Source organism: Quercus robur, chromosome 5, assembly GCF_932294415.1.
Source record: "Quercus robur chromosome 5, dhQueRobu3.1, whole genome shotgun sequence".
Lineage (NCBI taxonomy): Eukaryota > Viridiplantae > Streptophyta > Magnoliopsida > Fagales > Fagaceae > Quercus > Quercus robur.
The window spans coordinates 83,863,101-83,878,499 of NC_065538.1; positions in this window are offsets into that span (position 1 = coordinate 83,863,101).

Consider the following 15,399-nt stretch of genomic DNA (forward strand, 5'->3'; position numbering starts at 1 on the left):
CATGTAAATATCATGCACAGTGGAAAAGTAAATAAGACAAGATATGATGACCTAGAAAAACCAATGAAACAAACTAATTTCACAATAAAAACCTGTGGGGGAAACCTTCCCGAAAAGCAATTCGCCATAGTAAAGAGAATTTTTAGATCTAGTACAAAACCTTTGTCCCTAAACTCTACAATCCCCGTAAATGAACTCACAGCAGAAACCTTCTACTGCTTCAGAACCTTTGAACTCTCCAATATATGAATGCCACCCTTTTGCACGGATCCCAGTACGTGACTAACTCCTTTGCACGAATCCCAGTACGTGACTCACTGCTTAACTTGAGGAAGAATGTTGGCTACAAAGTTCTTCACTTCATTAACAATGAAGATCAAGAAGCACTTGGTTACAAAACCTTAAGGCGCAAAGACGTAGTAGCTTCTTTCAGATAGAATAAGGCATCGGTCACCTTTTGCATATGTTCTCCTTGTATTCTCATACGTGATGGCCTTTAAAATAAGTCTTATATATGTCCAGGGTTATGAGAAAAGAAACCTTACACATATATGTCAGTATGGGCTGAAAATCAGATCTAGAAATTTGAATTTCGTAATTCTCGATAGATGCTGTATCTGTCAACAGCTGTTAAGACTTCGATAGATTGCTATCTGTCGAGAGTTATTGAGCTTTAATGAATCAGAACTTCTTCACTTGTTTCTTGGACAGATTTGCATGGCTTCAATACTAGACTTGAACTCTTGTTCCTTGAAGTATTAAACTCATCCTAGATCTACCCAAATACAAGTAAAGTGTGTTTTGTCAAAAGATTAGCCAATTCTAAATTGACATATGTTTCTAACATAATTTACATATGTCCTAACAATCTCCCCTTTTGGCAATCCGTGACAAAATCACAACAAACAAATGAACATATGAGAGCAGTCATAAATCATTCAACTCATACTCACTTGTTGAATACAATAAAATATATCCTAACACAAACTCTTGAAAAACTTTGCAATAAGAGAGTTCATGGCAAGAGAGATTTTGACAACCTATATTTCTGAAACACTTTAAACAAAACTCATCACGGCATCTTAGTGTCAAACAGAAGTAAAAGACTGCATACAAGTAATAAGAACATGTGTATAAAGATAGAAAAGAAACAACACATGGAGAGATAGGTGAAGAAGACATACATCATCATATATATATCAAAGATAAGGACAAAGTATGTCAACATGGTCACAAGACCGATGTACAAGAAGAAGAAGCTAAAAGAAGCTCCTAAAACAATAAGGAGGTAAACACTCCCACTAACAAGATGAAACACAACTCTCCCTTAGAAAGGCATGTATTTCTCCCCCTAACATGCACCGTTTTCAAGGATGCAAAGCATCTCTAAAAAGTTTATGATACATTTAACACAACTCGGCACTGTCTTGTCAAGTCATGTCAGATGAAGCACAAGAATGCTGAATAGTCTTCAACAAGACATACCAAACTGGTCAAAGAAAAGTCTTAAAACCGCATCCAACAAATATAAACCATACTAGTGATCAAAGTCCCTAATTAAATATAAGCATAAACATCACTAGTTTAAAATTTAAACAGGTTATCCTAGTCCGAACTCTGATGGTCAACCACGTAAAATATTGAGACACTAAGCACATTAGACTTCCTCTCGATCACCTTGAAGACACAGACATCTCCTTCTTCTAAATTATTGTCTTTCGAAAATACAACCTATCCCTTCCTGAATCTCATTGCTAAATATGTTTTGATGAGGGGTAATAGCACAAGACATTGAAGTGTGACAAATTGCTTCCCAATAATATACTTGGTAGAAAATTCAGCAGGTACATACTACACAAGAAGGAGAAACAACTAAGCATTAAAGCATATATGTTTCAAGGTCATATTTAAGAGAACATCATGATCACATTATGTATAAAGGCTCACCATATTATGCGGCCACAAGATACCCATGAAAGAAGGATTTTTAGGCTTGAATTTTTCGGCTGCTTGGATTGCTCTCTCTCATCCTTTGGACATGCTAGAAAATTTTTTCATAACAAAATTTTCACTGACTTCATGTTTTGTGGGTCTGTACATTGAGGAAGATATGTTTGTATCATCTTCATCTAAGTTTATTATTTCTACCTGATGATCTTCCAATTTACAGTTCTTACTGGGTGGATATTGAATCTCAGTGGCAGTCTTATCAAATATAAGAACATGGAAGCTTGAATTTCCTACATATCTGAAAACTAAAAAATAACCATAACAGATAGAATGGTATTCAACAAAATCCTGCCAACCATTACAAAACCAAATGTTGTTATCAGCTTTCTTCAATCCCACTTGCCAAATACCACCATAGGGAGCAATGAGTGTAGCTATGGTGGATAGCTCAACACTATTGAACCCTAACCACAAGTACCCATCCATACTCAGATGAATACATAGAGCATCCCTGAAAAGTTTATGCATCAATTTTTGGGGGTGAGCTGTCCACCCTTGCTACACTGATGTTCGTAGTGCTACATGTGCTGCTTAACAGTTTCGCACTGTTGAACCTTGTCCAGTCATATCACCTACACGCACGTCAATACATAGATATGCATCCTTTTACAATTCATCATTTTCAAGGATGCTCTGCATCCTTGAAAAGTTTATGATAAATTTAACATAGCTCGGCACTGTCTCGTCAAGTCATGTCAGATGAAGTACAGGAATGCTGAATAGTCTTCATGTGAATAAATACGCAACCTCTTTTGCAATACACATCACCAGCCCGCTGCTGTAGCACAAGCTATAGCCATATCAAACATCTACCTCAGTGAACCACATGCACCAATAGACGCCACTGTACAACCAAGTCATGTTCGCAGTTTTGCATGTGCTCCTCTACACCTCGCTACTAAACAATATACTGTCGAGTTATATCATCTTTATTCATGTGAATATTTACCCTTACATATAGTCACATCCACATGAATACTTGCTCTTGCAAAACCCCTATATAAAGTCTCATTTACATCTACCCTTGCAAAACATCTACACATACCAAAATCCCATTTATATCTACCTTTGCAAAACATCTACACATCCCGATCTGAAGTCACATTTTCCAATGTCAATGCACAATTGGATGTTACCTCGTTTTCCAGATAACTACAGAAGGGAAAGAGATTCCGACGAAAGGGAATACTATGCCAGACTGTTGTGGGAGTGGGACTTTTGCGTGAACGAGTCCAACACTCTGCATGATGATCTCGTGCGATTCGGAGCTCCTCTTGTCGACCGTAGCTCGCTCACACTGCCACGGCGAAACATGCACCAATATGAGCCTGCAGTGACTAAAATAATATATAAAAAAAAAATAATAATAATAATCTTATGATATTCCGTAGGTCCAGGTATCACATGCTACAACTGGTGGAGGAGTTGGCTACCACAACAAACAGGCAACTCACTTCGACGGAACGTAACAATATTCTCAACTATGAGGACTATCTATCAGAATGAATGCCTATGTGGTGTGTATCTTATGTCTATAGGTTAAGTTAATAATGTTAGTAGGATTAATGTTTGATATGCAATGCATGCATATTGGTGGCATCGTGTAATAATATTTAAGTTTTCTGTGCTATGCTGTAGGTGTAGCCGTCGCAGCCAACAAGCAACTCATTCTGGCGGAACGTAATATTGTCCTCAACTACAAGGATTACCTATCCGAGTGAATGCCTATGTGGTGTGTGTGTTATGTCTAGGGTTAAGTTAATAATGTTAGTAGCGTTAGTGTTCAATATGCAATGCATATGCATATTGGTGGCATCGTGTAAGTTATTTTAAGTTTTCTATGTTATGTCATAGGTGGTTATTGAAAAACATCATGTGTGGGAATATTTAACTTTTATACGTTATGTGAGAATAATCTAGATTACGAATAACGTGCATGCTCCTCACAATCAATAATAAGGTTTACATAGTACAAATGCAACAATGGTGACACATATACATATAAAACATAGTTAAGCAAAATAGTTCTCCAACAAAATCTAATTACACCACAACGCAATTACTCTTCATCTGACATCTCCACATCTGACTGATAAATGAGATCAACAAGAAGTGATTGCATGAACTGTGTGTGCTTGTACCACCCTCTCTCCACTGACTCTCAAATCTCGACTTGGGTCCGGTATCGATTAAGATGTATTTTCATTCGATTATTTTCTTCTTTTATGCGATTCAATGCTTTACAAAATTCATCAATCATGTCTCTGGGCATCTGCGATGCGAGTCGTCGAGGCATTGGCAACTTAAAACCAACTAACTCATCATAAAACATTTGTTGTTCACGAAATAACCAAGCCCATTCCTGTCTCATGGTATTGTGAACGTAAGCACTATTTCGCAGATTCAGATTGATTGGATAGCTGAACTCATCTTCCAATACCCAACAACGACCTATAGCAGTGAACACATCGTGAGGCCTATAAAGTTGTGGGTTGTCAAAACCAAACATTGACGCTGAATACAATAACATCAAATGATCAAGTTAACAGTGTGCATCAACTGTTGGTAAATAATGTAATGCTGCATAAGATGGTACACGACAAAAATATTCATAAATTTGTGTACTATTACATGCTAAAAATGAAATACTAACACTAACATTTGACCGTAAACATTAGATGTTGTTGTTAATGTCTACACATTGTGTGCAATACAAAATGTTGTTGTTAATGTCTGACCAATGATAATTATGTACACGCCCCTATATGATTATGACCAAGGATGATTATGTGCCATACAAAATGTTGCTATAGTAAAGATTTCATTCTCTTGTGACCAACATTTACTACAACAAACAACTAAAATCACACCAATGTACTTACTTCACACTCATTCAACCAAAAAAATAAAAATTCAGTACAATATCAAATGCAAATACCATTGCCCTAAAATTCTGGTGTGAGTTTTTTACCTGAGGTGATACAAATTTCAGTTGAGTCAAGAAGCAGCTGTGGATCTGTGGAGTAGAGTGGAATTCAGTTCAGACGGAATGCAAGACACTCTGAATGGGAAGAGATATGCAGCTATTATACGAGAATAACTCGATTTTACGGAGTTCGAGTATGCTTTATAACTCGACATTAAAGTAATCAAGTTATATTAAAAGACATGTACCCGTACGCTTGACACTAAGACAATCTGAAAATAGGTCTAACAAGAGTATAACTCGATATCTGAATAATCAATTACATAACTCAATTTTAGAATAATCGAGTTATTTAGGGATTGAAAATAGAAAATGCCACACTGGCTGTCCAGCGTGGCATAAAGCTGAAGCTAACTCGATCATTATATGATCGAGTTCTTCACAAAACTCGATTTTGTTATTATCGAATTACAAAAGATGGACATTTCCCTAATTAGTTTCAGAAAGGGGGCAGAATGCTATTTTGTTTGTGCAAAAAGGGCATTTGTCCATTTTGGCCCTTAAACCCATAATCACCACCAAAAGTGTTCTCATAAATTTCTTATCCATCGATATTCTCCTACTTTACAAAATTTCTTGTTTTGATGTCAAATTCAAAATAATAATTAGCATTTAAACCTTATACTTTATATACATTTGATGATTTGACACATTTGAAATAAAAATAGTTTAAACTGTAATTTGATTTATTATTAAAATATATTTGTTCAAGTAAGTTTTCTTTATGAATTATGGCATTCCAAACTATAGAAAATTTATGAGATCAAAGAACCCATTTTAATAGCTTTTGAAGAAAAATATTAGTTCCAAAAGCGTGATAAACAAGTCATTTAGAATATATAGAGTTCAAATTATTGAACTATTTATTAATGTCAAGACAATATATATGGTCAACATTATACATGGAAGACATTATTCAAAAAACTTGTGTTTATAAAGAGAGAGAAAAAGCTTAGAGGATAAAATGGATTTTTGCAAATATATATGATAGATATTTTTAATTTGAAACCAATAGAATAAATTGTCCCAACTATTTTAAAATATATGACTTTGGATCAAAGTACTACATTGCATCAATGCTTACGCAACACAAAATGCTACAGGGTACAACATTTTCCTTAAAAAAAAGGTTTTATTTAAATTGAGAGTTATTTAACATTTGTGACTTTTATTTAATAGTCCCTTGGTTATGGCTACAAACGTATATTTAATTACAATATAGTTACTAGGTAACTTGTAACAAAAAAGTTATCTAAACTTATAAGGGTTACTGATATAAATGTGTGAAAAGTTGCTCTCCAAGGGTCACAATTTCTTTCTTATTATAACGAAAATTGATCCCTTAAACCATTCAAGCTTGATGTTGTTACCACATTAAACAAGACTTATTTTTCATAATAGCATACTCTAATTCATATTGTTTGGATGTGGACAGTTAACTCAATTGAAAAAGTCTTTTATCGTGAAATAAGAGATTTTGGATTTGAATCTTGCTTACATCGAAAAGGAGAAAATCAACTAATATCTTAACCTAATGATAAAAAAGCAATTATTATGAAATTGATGACATAGTTAAAAATATATCATATCTATAACAAAAAAAATAAAAACAAAAAAATTGTATGGTTAGGAAATTCGAAGACCTCTCTTGACCTAGCATTGGTAGTAACATAAATTATATATGCATGATGAGCAACTGCGCTTTAGAATCCCAATCACTATGGCCAAAAAAAAAAAAAAAATCCCAATCATTGATGTTAACTTCTTTTAACATGAAATAACCCACTTTCCATCAACAAAAATCTATGTACTTATTAGGTGCAAGTATTTAAAATACGTGTCACCAACTTTGGAGAAATGCCGAGTTGTATGTGGAATTTTTAATTTTGTGAAAAGGATCTGGATGAAGATGTATTTATGTTAAATAATAGGTAATGTTGTAATTTCTGTGAAAAGAGTGTAGAACCTTGGGTTTTGTTAAGTTGTGTGTGAAAACGTTTTTTTATTTATTTATTTATTTATTTATTTTATTTTTGTGAAATAAGGGGAGAAAACATAACTTTTGTAAAAATGCAATTTGCCAATTTGTGTGAAAGAGGGATAGAATTGTAATATTTGTAAAATATGAGGTGGAAACGTACTTTATGTGAAGTGAGGGAGTAATTTTTGTGAGAAAGAGCCACCTAAGGTTGTAGGAGTGTAATTAGAGCTTTACTGTCCATAATTATATTATTATTGACTAAATTACAAATTAAAACCTTAAAAATTTTGGGTAATTTTAATTTTGTCTCCCCTAAAGTTTTAAAATTTCCATTTGGTCTCCTAATATTATCGATCATTATGATTTGACCCTTTATCCATTTCTATTAATGAGGTGGTCGTTAATTACCACCTAAACCTGCCACATGTGTTTTTTGATCCAATTAATTTTAATTACATGTCAATTAAATAGATTAAAAATACTTCAAAAATTAAACTAAATATTCTAAAATTTGAAAATATGTAATCTATAATAATAAAATAAAATAATTATTTTTTCTTCCTTTACAACATTTTCTAGTATCCCAATAGAGCTCAATTTTATGGGCACACAACAATTTTTTTTTTACGATCCCACTCTGTGGTTCATCCAAACATTTTCTAGGTATCCGAACATCTCGGTATGATCCCAATTTTCATCCAGTTATTTTTATTCATTTTCTTGGGAACCAAACGGAGATCAAGATTCCAAAACCGAAACAATCATTCCACAATCACTAAACTCTCAATTCAAAAATCAAGATATGTATTATCAAACTCTTAATTAAAAATCACGAGAAGTTGAAGATCAAGATTTTATAGATATTTTTTTTTATTTTTTATTTTAAAAAGAGAGCATTAACTTGATGCCATTTCAGCCATCACATGCGGTGGTTCAGCTTCAACCGTCCAAAACAACACCGAGAGCTCTTTCTCGAGTGACTGGTTGAATCAAGCCACCAATGCAAGCTCGCTTCCCTCATAGTGCTAAACAAGATCTTGCGGTTGCTACAGTACAACCGCCACAATTGGCAATGGGGTCACATTGTCAATGTCATTGGTCTAAACAAAATAACATAATTTTAACACATTAAAACTCTGTCGGTTTGAGTTAAGGTAGTGCTTGACGGCCACCTCATTAATAGAAAGGGATGAAAGGGCTTGCATCAAAATCTCTATATATATATATATATATATATATAATAATAATAATAGATAAACCTGAGAGAAAGTTCAATTAGATTTTAAATTAGAATTCAATTAGAGTCTAATTTTGCACCACGTGTCCCATCTAATTTAAGTTTTTAAATTTTTGTGCCTAGTGAGTTAATTCAATGTAAAAATTGGATTTCAATTAGAGTTTAATTTTGCGACATGTGTCCCATCTAATCTAAATTTTTTAATTTTTGTATCAAATGAGTTAATTTAGTGTAAAAAATGAGAAGTCCAAAATAAGTAAACCATAAAAAATATAATTTTGAATGATTTTATATTTATGAGTTTTTTTTTTTTTTTTTTTTTTTGTAGAACTAAAAACAATTCAAGTTTATAAGTCATATATATATAAGTAAAGCTGAGAGAAAATACAATTAGTTAAATTGGAATTTAATTAGAGTCTAATTTTGCGCTATGTGTCCCATCTAATAAAAAATTTTAAAATTTTGAACCAAGTTAGTTAGTTCAATGTAAAAAATTGATTTCAATTAAAGTTTAATTTTATGGCACGTGTTCCATCTAATCAAAGTTTTTTAATTTTTGTGCCAAATGAGTTAATTTAGAGTAGAAAATGACAAGTACAATATAAATAAATCATAAAAAAAAAATCATATATCTAACACTATATATAAAATTAGAGGAAGAGAGAGTTTCAATGATTTTATATTTATGAGCCTTTTTATAACTAAAAACAATTCATTTGGCACAAAAATTATATTTATATATATATATATATATTAATAGGTAAAGTTTAGAGAAAATCTAATTAGATTTTACAATTGAAGTCCAATTTTGCATCATGTGTCCTAAATTATTTATTTTTAGAGAGTTTTATTTCTTAATTTTGGAATCAAATGTAGGACCATATCATAAATATCCATTCAAGTGAGTTGTTGTGTACAAAAACCAAAGAGTCTAGAATTAATGAACATAAAAATAGACAATTTACATTTTCTACCTAATAACATTTTTACAAGACTTTTTAAAGAGTTAAAAAAAAAAAATAAGAATGACTATTAATAATATTCAAATTATATATGTAAGATTATTATACTATGCATCTTAATGTGTATCTTTTAAGTATATCGATACATATGCATGGAGTTACAAGCTAGTGATACATAATATTAGAGAACCAAATCAAAATTTTTAAACTTTAGGGGACCTAAAAGTAGCTTATTTAACAAATGGACAAGAGCTTTGGTGTTTTTCTACTGCTATTAAATGGTTTCTCTCCATGTAATCGTTATTCTTCCTTTAGTAATTAGGAATGTAATATGATCATGTACATATTTTTGGTATTTGCTGAGCTACGTTTCTTGCGAATGACTTGGTTTGATTCTCAAACATTAGATCATGATTTAAGCCATTGAGTTTACAGCTGCTTTTCCATTTTTCTTTGTGGTGTATGATTTATTCCAAGATGTTCATAGTGATTGTAACAGTTCATTGTAGTGTTTATGAGAATTGTTCTTCGCAAGTTAAGAAGATTTAATTAAGTTGTATCATTAATCATGAGTCATGACCGCGAAATTGGCCTGGTTTATGAGCAGAAGATGGTTGGTTAACACTACAATCCTTAATTTTAAGGAGATGTTGGATCGCCTAAGGAGGTGGAATGTGAATCAAGTGGCTAAGAAAGGCTACTTCAGGTCTTCCCCAGTATGCGGCTAGCCAAAAGATCGAATGAGCTTGCGTGGTTCAATTATTTTTACTGATGTACAATGAGTTATATCAAAAGAAATTGTTGGGATAAATCCCCATCTATGTGTGAATTAAATTAAATATAACCCAAGCAACAGAGAAAATAGAAATCTACGAAAGCGATAAAAAAAATCAACCAACAAGAACACCATGAAATTACATGGAAAACCCTCCAGTGTAGAGGGAAAAACCATGGGGAAAATCTAATCAATCCATTATAATAAAATAGAAATTTCAACACTCAAGTTATACCTAAAACCTGAGTTCACAATAAATTGGAAAAATACAATAATATCTCTAGGAACAAATACAACCTCACCACAAAACACGGTAGCAAGATCTTCCACATTGAATACTTCAATTCTCTGTGATTGTAGCACCCAAATAATCGTCCTAGAAAAAACTCTCAATTTATCTTCCTTGTGTGTCTTGAGCAAAAGAAAAATCACATTTTCTTTTTTCCCTCAGTTCCGCACAAAGCACTAATCTTTTTCCTTCAGTCGGCTTCAAAACTATGTTTCACTCTTCAATCTCTCTTTGAATCTCTCTCTATATCTCTATCTATGTGAAATACACATCCCAAGCTTTATATAAAAGCTCCTGCCACCGCCTGCCACTCTTCTAATTACATTAGGAATAGAAGTTTTATTCATGTAGACCACTTTCACCTATTTCTTATTGAAATAGGATTTTTATGTGCTTGCATTCCTAATTGGGCTGGACTCTTGGTGCAGCCGTGCACCTCAACAATCTCCCCCTCCAGCCCATTGAGGAAAGAGATCTTCATCCTAACTCTTCAATTAGAATTCATGTCAGCCGTTCCGGCACAAAGCTCAAGCTTCTCTTTGATCACAGCTTTAGTCTACATGTCAACTTGATTCTTCTCAGTATGAATCTTTCTCGGTTGCATCAATCGTTTTTCAACAACTAGTTTTATCTAATGTTATCTCACTTCAATGTGCTTCGAGCGAGAATGGAACGTAGCATTCTTGCTCAAGTCTTTTACACTTTGACTATCACAATGAACTACATACTTGTCTTGCATCAAACCTAATTCTTGGAGAAATTGTTTCATCCAAAGCATTTATTTACCTGCTTCATTCACTGCAATATACTCAGCCTCAGTTGTAGATAAGGCAACACACTTCTACAATTTTGACTGCCATGATACAGCTCCCCCTGCAAAAGTAAATAAATACCCAGAAGTAGATTTTCTACCATCAAGGTCACTAACCATATTTGCATTTGTATAACCCTCCAAAACTAGTTTAGAGCTACTAAAACTCAAGCAAGACTTAGAGCTACCTCTCAAATATTTGAAGATCCACTTCACTTCTTCCCAGTGATCTTTACTGGGATTAACTTTAAGCCTGCTAACAACACCAACTGCATGAGCAATATCTGGTCATGTGCAAACCATAACATACATCAAACTCTCGACTGCAGAGGAATAAGGAGCTGATGCCATGTTCTCTTTCTCTTTCATGGACGACGGACAAAATTTTTTTACTTAGCTTGAAATGACCACCAAGAGGTGTACCGACTAGTTTGGCATGCTTCATGTTGAACCTTTCAAGTATCCACTCAACATATTTTTCTTGTGACAACCATAGCTTCTTGGCTTTCGTATCATGAGTAATTTCCATGCCTAGAATTTGTCGTGTTGGACCTAAGTCATTCATATCAAAAGCCTTAAACAAATCTTTCTTCAAATCACCAATCATACTAGCATCTTGCCCTACTATCAACATATTATCTACATATAACAGTAGAATAAGAAATTTACCATCAGGAAACTTTTTGAAATACACACAATGATCTGCATTTGTCTTTGTGTACCCGTGACCCACCATGAATGAGTCAAACTTTTTGTACCACTGTCTTGGAGCTTGCTTCAAGCCATACAAACTCTTCTTCAATCTGCACACCATATGTTCTTTTCCTTTCACTTCAAATCCCTCTGGTTGCACCATGTAAATCTTTTCCTCCAAATCACCATGGAGAAAAGTAGTCTTCCCATCTAATTGCTCAAGCTCAAGATCCAAGCTAGCTACTAATCCTAGAACTACTCGAATGGAACTCATCTTTATTACTGGAGAGAATATTTCATCAAAATCAACCCCATGTTTCTGACTGAAACCCTTGACCACCAATCGAGCTTTGTACTTCACTAACTTTTCACTATCTTTCTTTAGCTTGAACACCCATTTGTTTCTCAATGCCTTCTTACCTTTAGGAAGTTCAACCAACTCATAAGTTTTATTCTTGTGCAATGAATTCATCTCTTCTTGCATAGCCTTCATTCAACTCTGCTTATTCTTATGAGACTCTACTTCTTGAAAGCGTTCTGGCTCCCCTTCATCAGTAAGCAAAATATACTCAGAAGAGGGAACAGGCTGCTCCCCCTATTCAACATCTTCAATATCTTGAGCATCATCACCATTAACTCCTGCTGGCTCATCACCATCAATTGCTATTGAATCATCACCAAGATTCTCATTTTGCACCTCTTCCCTATTTGTGGCATGATTTAAGGAAGAAGAGGTAGGTGTAAGGTCAGGAACACCTACAACAGCATCCTTTGTCTTTTCAGTTTTCTCAAGGTTTGCCAAATTTTCATTCTCATGAAAAACCACATCTCGACTTCTGATCATCTTCTTTTTCTCAGGATCCCATAACTTGTAGCCAAATTCTGCATCTCTATATCCAAAAAATATACAAGGAGTGGCTTTGCTATCAAGCTTTAATCTTTGTTCCTTAGGCACATGTGCAAATGCCTTGCACCCAAATACCTTCAAGTAAGAGTAAGAAACCCAGTCCAAACTTTCTCTGGAATATCAAACTCCAATAGAACTAATGGAGACCGATTAATTAGGTAGCACACAGTTTGAACAGCTTCACACCAGAATGACTTTGGCAAATTAGCCATTCTCAACATACATCTGACCTTCTCAACAATAGTGCAGTTCATCTCCTCTACCACACCATTTTGCTGTGGGGTACCAGGAATTGTTTTCTCATGTCTAATACCTTTCTTGGAACAGTAACTCTTAAACTCGTTAGACATATATTCACCTCTGTTGTCAGTACGAAGACACTTTAAAGGCTTCCCTTTCTCTCTTTCCACCATGGCATGGAATTTCTTGAAGTGCTCAAATACCTGGTCTTTAGTTTTCAAAAAATACACCCACACCTTTCATGAAGCATCATCAATAAAAGTAACAAAATAGTTATTACCACCTAAAGACTCCACATCAATGGGATCACATACATAAAAAAAAAACAAGATCTAACACACTGAGCTTTCTAGTAGAAGGGATGCGAAAAGACACTCTATGTTGTTTTTCAAATAAACAATAATCACAAGGTTTAAGTGACATACCTTTGGCAAAAGGAATGAGAGACTTCTTTGGAAAAATCTACAACCCTTTTTCACTTATGTGAGCCAGCCACCTATGCCACAAGTTAGGCGTAGAATCTTCCTGAGTTGCACTAACAACGTCTTTGCACACCTTTACTTGTGTTTTGTAAAGTATACAACAAATCTTCCCTCCACCAAGCACCAATGATCCTTTGGAGAGTCTCCATTTACATCTCCAAAATAGTTGTCATAGCCTTCTTTATTCAAAATATAAGTAGAAATCAAATTCAAGCGCATATTAGACACATGTCGCACATTCTTCAATGCCAAGGTGTATCCAGTGTTAGTCTCAACACAAATATCTCCAATTCCCACAATGTCAGCATAATTGTTATTTCCCATCTTCACTCTCCCAAAGTCTCCTACTTTGCATGAAGAAAAGAGCTCCTTTCTTGGAGTGACATGACAGGAAGAGGCTGAGTCAATCACCCATTCAACATAAAGATGTGAAACATTGCAACATTCATCCTTTCCTACACAGATCACCACATCTTCAATTGTTGAGACAACAGTGGTATTCTGTTCTTCTGCCTTATTCTAATTTTTCTCATCTTTCTGTTTATTTTACCAAGCCTTGCAGTTTCTTCTTATGTGACTTTTATCACAGTAGAAACACTTGAATTTTCCTTTTGATTCTGACTAACTTCTGGATTTACCACACCCCTTAGAATTTCTAGTCTTACTCCTCCCTTTGTTCTCTGTGACAAGAGCTTGTGCATTATCTTTGCCCATGCCTTTTCTTCTTGTTTCTTCATTGAACAAGCTATCCGTGACCATTGCAAGTTGTAGCACACCATTTGGAGCAGAGTTACTAATTGACACTACCAAAGTCTCCCAATTGTTAGGTAAGGAACTCAGAAGTAATAAAGCTTGAAGCTCATCATCAATTATCAGCTTCATTGTAACCATCTGATTCACCAAGTCTTGGAACCCACTTAAATGCTTAGCAATGGATCTCCCTTCCTTAAGCTTCAAATTCACAAGCTTTCTAGCCACAAAAGCTTTATTTGGAGTTGTACCTTCGTACTAATGGCGTAGTGCATTTACGAGCTTAGCTTGTTTTGTATGCACATCTATCTTTGTGGGAAAAATCTTGAAATCTATGTGTGATTGTTGTAAATCGATCTTCAAGCTTGTCATGAATGATTAGTCAATAGTGTTGTTGGTCTTGATACATACATAGACTTGTGCCTATATATCTTCCCATGTCTTTTATGTTTTTGCTATATAGCTCAACAAATGTCAAATCTCGAAAAGTGATAAGGAGCTGCAAAGGCCATCACACATACTAGTATTTGACTAAGAAAAAGGGAAAGCAACTTGTATTGAAATGTACGGTGCCTCAAAAAGCCAAAGGCTTACTCACAAATTTGAAATATCAAAATTTCAAGCATAAATCTCAAAATGAGATGTAATGTTCTTTTATATGATCAAATGTTATAAGTTGTAAGAAGCTAAATAGTGAAGCTTCAAAGTTTTGTGATCATTTTCTTGTGGGAGGTCATATATTCTCATTTCTATAATTGAGATAGACCACTTGACTTATTACTAGTTATGTATGATTTGATTGAATTGATCATTGAGGCTTCACTTTAGACTAAGAACTATTCCACATTTGATACACATACACAACACACAAGTCTATTGTTTAATGAAAGCTTATTTCATTTGTGTGATTGTACATGCTCAAATGTGATGTGTATACTCAATTGCTTGTCGATCAAACCCAAAAAGATTTTTTAGTATTTTATATGTTTTTGAAAGTATTTTTATGTTTTTGAATTTTGAGTTTTTTTTTTTTAATAATGCACTTTCTATGTTTTCATCAAAAACTCCTTCAAAGGCATTTTTGTGAGAAGCTCACAACTAAGCTCTTCCCACGAAAATGAGATAGGCAAAAAAATGAAAACACATGAAATTCAGACAGAAACTTTTGCGACTGTTTGTGACTAAGCTTTTCCCGCAAAAAGTTTTGTGCTTCTGTGGCTCTTTTTGCGAGTAACTTCGCGAGAAGATATCCCACGAAAAACGCGTGTTTTCAGTT